The following is a 7,682-nucleotide window of genomic DNA, read 5'->3' as shown; positions in this document are numbered from 1 at the left end:
GAGAGAGAGAGAGAAAGAAAAAGAGAAAGAGAGAGAGAGAGAGCGGTGAAGCACGCAGAAGACAGACCAGCAAAGCCCTCAGCCAACCGCATGATGGCCGCGCCTCATAGAACCCAAGCTCACTCAACTTGGCAGCATTATCAGAACCGAAATAATTGTGTGAATGTACACATGATTAATATATTAGATTGCGTGTGTGTGTTTTTATAGTTTTTTTTCCTTTTCCGAAATTGATGGTGTGGAAAGCTAGCGTAGCAGCGGGTTATGGTGGTATTAGATAACGATAAGCGTTCGATGTGGTAAGAATTGTTGTGTAAATAGAGTGTATTTATATGTGTATGTGTGTGTGTGTGTGTGCGTGTTTGTATTTGCGTGCGTACGTGCATGTGCGTGCGCGTGCGGGAGTGTACTAAAAATATAAAGGCACAATACCTATTATAAGAAAGAGAAGGAACTGTACTCACATCATCTAGTAATGAATGAATTTATGAATATGTAGTGGACTTAAAACGCATCGATTTAAAAATAACATCTCAGCAACGTCAACAAACACGTACTCCGAGAACCAACAAATTGAAATAGCTCATATCAAATACCGTCCGAAAAGTGCATATCAGAATGCAGAGAACGAACACCGAATCGCCGAAAAAAACCCGTATACCAAAATTTATTAAATTCCGAAATACGCAAATATCCAAATACCATCCCATAATCTTGAATTAACCGAAAAAACGAAAAAAAAAACGAATACCAAATATCTGAAGGGGAGCTAAAAGACCGAATAACCTTCCACATCTCCCCTGCACGACCCCGGAAAGGTCAAAGTCGCAGAGGCCGGCGTCCGTGCCCGAAGTAATGTTCAACTTCGTCAAGAGCAATTATCGTTTGTTTGGGGGAGCGGTGGGGGGGGCCGTATCTCCCTGGTGGGGGCGATCGAGTAGGATGGGAGTAAGAAGGAAGAGGATGGGAGTGGAAAGAAAGAGGGAGACAAAGATAGTAGGGAGGGGAAAGAGTATATGAAGAGACGAAGAGAGAGAGAGAGACAGAGAGAGAGAGAGAGAGAAGTGAGGAAAGAGAGAGAGAGATGAGAGAGGAGAGAGCGAGCGAGCGAGGAGAGAGAGAAAAAAGAAAGAGAATAGATAATAGATAGAGATAGATAGATGAGAGAGTGAAGAGAGAGCGGAGAGAGAGAGAGACGAGAGAGACGAGAGCGAAGAGAGAGAAGAGAGAGAGAGAAGAGAGAGAGAGGATGAGCATATGTATGTGTTAAAGAGATGTTGTGAGAGAGACAAAGAAAAGTAAAATTTAAGTGTAAAAACTGACACAAATCTAATGCATAAATAAAATATATTCACTAAAGTGAACTCATTCCGCAGCCAGCCAAGACACCGTACAAAGATTACAATGAGCTTTTATTCATGATGAATATTTATAAGAATAACGATGATAATTATATAAAATGAATTCAATGTTATGCTAAATAACATTGAGATAATGATAATTTGAACGATAACAATGACTATACTTAATAATGGTACGAAAAATGATGACAAAGAAAAAATATATGATTTGATCTTTCATTTGTCCTGACATTTGTTTTGCCGCTGACATGGTGCCGCCATAACGGGTGTTCTGCCTAGTAACTCGTCCTTCGGGCGTTATTTATGCGAGTTTCTACTTTGTCGTTTAATAATGAGTTTATTGTATCATCTTCCGTCATCATTTTCTCTAATGTGTGTTTCTATATACACGACATCCCCCAAACACAACCAGTCACAGACAACACACACACACACACAAAACACATACTCACACACTCGACAGGAGCACATCTACACACACACTAACACACACACACATATATATTATATCTAAATATATATATATATATATATATATATAATATGTAATATATATATATATATTTTACACACACAAAACAATAGATCATTGTGTGTAATATAAATATCTCATCTATCTATTCTATCTATCTATCCATCTATCTATATATATTTATAAAATTAAAATATATATATATATATATATATGTGTGTTGTGTTTGCTTGTGTGTGTGTGTGGTGTGTGTTATTTGTGGTGTGTTGTGTGTGTTTTGGGTGTGTGGGGATGTGGGTGGTTGGTGTTGGTTGTGGGGGGGTTGCAATGTGTGTGTGGTGTTGTGGAGATATATAACATAAATTTAATTTTATATATATATATATATATATATAATATATATATACTCATATAGATACACTCACACACACACATATACATACAAATATAATATTCTTAATCTCCGAGAAATACCCATCCGGGGGTGGGGAGGGATGGGGCGAAAGATGATGAGGGGCGCATGGGGGAAGGAGAGGGAGGGAGCAGGCTTATCACCCTGAGGGAAGGGAGGAAGGAACATGCCGGAAGTGGGAGGACCGAACCCTTGGGGTATGAGAGAGATGAGAGAAAGAGGAGAAGATGAGAGATAGAAAAGGAGGAATGAGAAGAATAAAAAGGGTAGGAGGATGAGGAGAGGAGGAGCAGAGAAGACACCAAAAAAAGTGAAGGGAAGAAAGAGAATGGTAATAATAATCAAGGATGTAAAAGGCATGAAAAAATGAAGTTACCAAGGCGAAGTAAAAAAAAATAAGAGATAGAAGATTATGTTAGAGAGAGAAAACCGCGATGTTTAAAGATGGTAATGGATAATAGATATTAGATATATATATATATATAGATATATATAGATAGTATTATATATGTATAGATAGATATGATAATAATAGATCGATAGATAATAAAAGCGAGAGAGAAGAGAATAGAGAATCAGAGAAAGAGAGCAGACAGACAGACAGAGAAAGAAAGAAAGAGAGAAAGAGAGAGAGAGAGAGAGAGAGAGAGAGAGAGAGAGAGAGAGAGAGAGAGAGCGAAAGAGAAGAAGAGAAAGATATAAAAAAAATAAAATAAAAAAAAAAAAAACGTTTTAAATGCAACAGAAAGGCTAGACAGGAAAATAGTTGTTTTTGTCTACCACCGTATAAAGTGGCGGGAAGTATCCGCACTTTGCATAAAACACGAAATCAATCAGGTTGCCCGCCCATCGCGCCGCCGGTAAGTAGTCCGTAGAATGCGCCTCAGATCTCCACTAACTTGTAAAAAACCTAAAATATAGTAACGTCCTTATATACTCATCATAATCCCTCGAATATTGATATTATACATACACGCTTGTTGGGTGGTTGTTGTGTGGTGTTGTGTTGTGTGTGTGTGTGTGTGTGTTGTGTGTGTTGGTGTGTGTGTGCATTTGTGTGTTTAGTTGTGTGTGTGTGTGTGGTGTCTTTTTGCGCGTATATCCTTATGGTTGTATGATGTAATCTTGTACGGGTCGGTATTTTACTGACTAACTAAGCCAACAACGCCCTTCTCACACTCCCGCTGGCCTCGTCTCCCCTCCCCCTCCCCCTCCCCCCACCCATCGACCCAACCTCCGCTTCCCCCCTTACCTTCTCACCCGAACCTACGCCCCCTCCCCCCTACTCCCCCCACGCCCCCCCGCCCGCCCCCCCCCCCTCCCCCTCATTCGCCGAGTAGGACCGCGTCCTTGTATAGGGAGATGGTGGAGACACGCTTCGGAGGATTCAGTTGGTTACTGTACCCATACCACAATATCTGCCGAGACTAAGCATGGTCCTTGAGGAGCACGTAATTCACTACCCGCTGACTTCCGACAAGTCACACCCACCATAAACTTCCCTTCCACTCACCCCCCTCCCCCCGCCCCCTTCCCTTCCCCCTCCACCCCAATCCATCCATCCACCCCCCCCCCCCCTTTCCTTCCATTGCCTTCCCCCTCCCCCTTTCCTGGGACGGTGGCCCCTTGCCCCCCCCCTTGCCCCCCCCCCATCCTAAATATCTCCGTCTCAACTCCCCTTTTGAGAAACATTACAATCTGCATGTGGTTAACGTGTTGTAAACAGGTCATGATATCTGCTTTATAAGTATCTGTTTCGCATGATTTTGGAACGCCTAAATTATGGAAGCAAAGACGTGAATTTACATAGCAAAACAGATTGAAAAGAGAGAGAAAGATGTAAAATGAGGAGTGAGAGAAGATAAGAGAGAGAGAAGAGAGAGAGATTACGTTAACATAATAATAAACACAGAACCGAAGCTACGAAATTGGCAGAAGACTTAAGAACGCTACATACCCCAGCGAGGCGTATGAATAAGGACACAATGATAACACAAAAAAGAGCAGGAGAAAGAGTGAAGAAAGTGACAGCATAATAATCAATAGAAAACGACATATGTTAAACGTTGGAGGAAGACTTTTAAAAAAAATAATTAAGCGGTTGAAGATGTAATATCCTGAGGGGCAAGAAGGAATTGTGTTTAAACGGGATTGTCTTGTTCCGATTCGCTAATTGGAAAAGCGACGAGCGAGCGAGCCGAGAGAAGGAGAGAGAGAGAGAGAAGAAGAAGAAGAAGAGAAGTGAAAGGGAGACAGAGAAAGATCGGGGGTGGAACCAGACAGTCAGAGAGAGAGAAAGAGAAAGAGAGGAGAAGTGGGGGGGGGGGTGGGGGGGGCGATGGTACAGATGAAACGTCAAGAGGGTTAGAAGGGGGGGGGGGGGGGGGGGGGTGGGGGGGGGGGGGAGGGGGTAGGAAAAAGGCTGATAAAAAAAGGAAAAATAAAACCAAGAGAGAAAAATGACCATGAAAGGGAAGGGAAGGGGGGGGGGGGAGGGGGGGGGGGGGGGGGGGGGGAGGGCATAGTGAAAGGGGGAGGCGGGGGGAACAGGGAAACAATAAGGAAAAAAAAAGGAAAAGCAAGGTAAGACAGACAAACAATAACAAGAGCGACAGAGCAAAAGTAAACAAAGGATATAGCAGCAAAAAAGAATCACAAACAGCCGGTTGACCCCTTGACAACTGATCCGGTACGCGAAAAAAGAAAACGAACGACCGGAAAAAAACATATTTAAAAAAAATCGGAATGGAATAAAATGAATGGCATTTATGGTGCGCACCCCTAAAATACCATTAAAAATAACTAAAATAATAAACCTTCACCCTCATCCCCATCACCTTCCTTCCTGCCCCCCCTCCCCCCCGGCCCCTCCCCTCCAATTTCACGAGAACTTGAGAACCCAAGCTCCCAGATGCAGGTCCTAAATATGAACTATAGTCTTAAACTGTAATAGACCATACCGCTTATATTCACAAGGCGCGCATACTGGTTGGGCATTAAGTGAGGGTGATGAGAGGGGGAGTGTTAGCAACTAATGACGTCGTCGTTATTCTTTTTTGTGACCATTTATACTGGTTCGCTATTCAAACTTTTGCTTGTCCTCTTACATAAACTTTTTTTTTTCCGCCTCCCCCCCCCCCCCCCCTCTTTTCTCTCTCTTTCCCTCTTCCTCTTTTCCTCTCTCGCCTCTCTCTCTCCCTCCTCTCTGCCCACTCTCCCTCACTCTGCTCTCCTCACCTCTCCCCCCACTCGATCCTCCTCTCTTCCCCTCTCGCTCCTCTCCATTCTCACCTTCCACTCTCCCCCCCTATCTCACTCTCCTCTCTCTCACCTCCTCTCTCTCCCCTCCCCCCTCTCATCTCTCCCCTCCCCCCCACTCCTCTCTCCCCACTCAATCTCTCGCTCTCTCTCCCCCTCCCTCACTCTCGCTCCTCCTCTCCCATCATCCTTCTCCACCACTTTCCTCTCTCTCTCACCCTCTCTCCTCCTCATCTTCTCTCCTCTCACCATTCTCACTCCCCTCTCCTCTCCTCTCTCCTCCCTCCCCTCTCTCCCCCTCCCCCCCCCCATCTCTCTCTCTCTTCTCTCTAACTCTTTCATCCAACCCTTACTACTCATGCTCTAAGTACTCGAAAAAGCTTGCGTAAATGCTGACGGACTGGAGTAATCGTCTAGTGAAGGTAACAACGATAAGACATATGCAGAGAAATGTGGGGCCACAAAATTAATTACTGGGTTGATACAACTGTTTTTGGGGAGTGGAATTTCTCTCTCATCCTCATCTCTTCTTTCGCTTTCCTTCTTCCCATTCTTTCTGTTCCTCTTTTCTTTCCACTCCTTCTTACATTATAAGGGTTCTTTTTTCTTATGATAAGAGAGAAAGAGAAATCCCCTCTTCTATTTAGTGTCCCTCCCCTCACTTCCTCTTCAGATTATTTCTTTTTATTTTTATGTTGTGAAGTCCGTAGCGTTGTTCATTGTTTTTTTCCCGTTTGAGATTTTTGTTAAAATCCCCATTCATTAGTAACTTCCTATATTCTTTAGGTTCTTGTTTTTTTGTCGTTCTTTGTCGCTTCCTTTTAGAGCTTTCTTCTTATTATTAATTTATTTGAGCTCCTTATGTTGTAGCTCCGTCCCTGCCTCAGTCCTCCATGTTGGATTGGTTTTTTTTTTCGTTGCTTATCATTAGATATTTTGATTTATCAGTTGTTTTTTCTTCAATTATCTTTTGTTTTTCTCTTCTTATGGTATTGCGTCATTCCTAATATATGGTTGGCCACACATTTTGGGTCTTCTCCCTCTCCTTACTTTTTATTTTCAGTTAATCCTCATTGAATGTTTTTATCATCCGCTCTTGCTTTAGTCAATTTTCCGATATTATTAATATGATATCTGTTCTCTAGTTGAATCATGCACCATTTAGATTACTTCATTATTTGAGTACACACTTCTCCACAGAGGCGCCTCCTTCCTGCAACCACCAATTTCATTCCTCATCTCCTGGCCGGCTTTAACCTTCTCGCATCCACCACCTCAAGCATCATATGTAAGTAACGACTTCTATATGATTTAGACGAGATAGACAGGATATGATTTTGTTTTGAGATTTAATAGAATGTTGTGATAACTTACTTTATATATAAAGAATAAAAATTTCTAGCATGAAACTTCATACTAATTACAAATCCTTCTTACCGTGATCTCTCAATGGACAGTACCTGTTATCTTTGTTTTCTGTTCTGTCTCTCGTTTCTCTTAATTACCAAGTCGAATAATTTAGTAATTGCCTGGACTGAATCTCCCTCGTACTGGCAGTTCGGTATTATTTATCGTGTTAATGTAAAAGAGGTGTGGAGTTTGTATCTGTATTTGTTCCCTGACTATTTAGGGTCTTATCTTGTTACTAATAATATAGCTTAATGTCTGTCTCGTATATTTTTACTAACAAGTGGTCAGTCTGGGATGCTGCTAAGTACCCCCCACTCATCTGCGCCGGTCCTCTGCTCGGTCTCGGTCCACTGCTGTTTCGTTTCTTGTCTTCCTCTCTCCTCTCTCTCCTCTCCTTCTTTCCTCCTTTCTCTTCGCTTCTCGTTCTTTCCCCACCCCGCTCTCTTCTCTCTCCCCCTTTTTTCTCTTTCTCTCCCTCCTTCCCCGGCCTCACCATCGCATCCCCCCTCTATTCCCCCATCTCTCCCTCCCTCCCTCATACTCTCATTTCAAAATAACTACCGCCTCTGGCTACTCTTTCATTCACGCTCAAAGGAGTAATGGGTTCTCCCACTCCCTCGCTCCCTCGCTCGCTCCCTCCCTCCCTCCCTCTCTCCCTCCACTTCTATCTCCCTCTTCACCTCCCCCCCCCCCTCTGCTTGCATTCCCAAGGGCTAACTGCCTGTTTAAACGCATAACCTATTGAGTTTCGCACGAAGTCGTAAATTCT

The sequence above is a fragment of the Penaeus japonicus genome, unplaced genomic scaffold, assembly GCF_977035675.1.
Source record: "Penaeus japonicus unplaced genomic scaffold, GWHDUDI00000001_assembly GWHDUDI00000029, whole genome shotgun sequence".
NCBI lineage: Eukaryota > Metazoa > Arthropoda > Malacostraca > Decapoda > Penaeidae > Penaeus > Penaeus japonicus.
The sequence above is the reverse complement of the archived record's forward strand: the minus strand, read 5'-3'. Positions refer to the sequence as shown.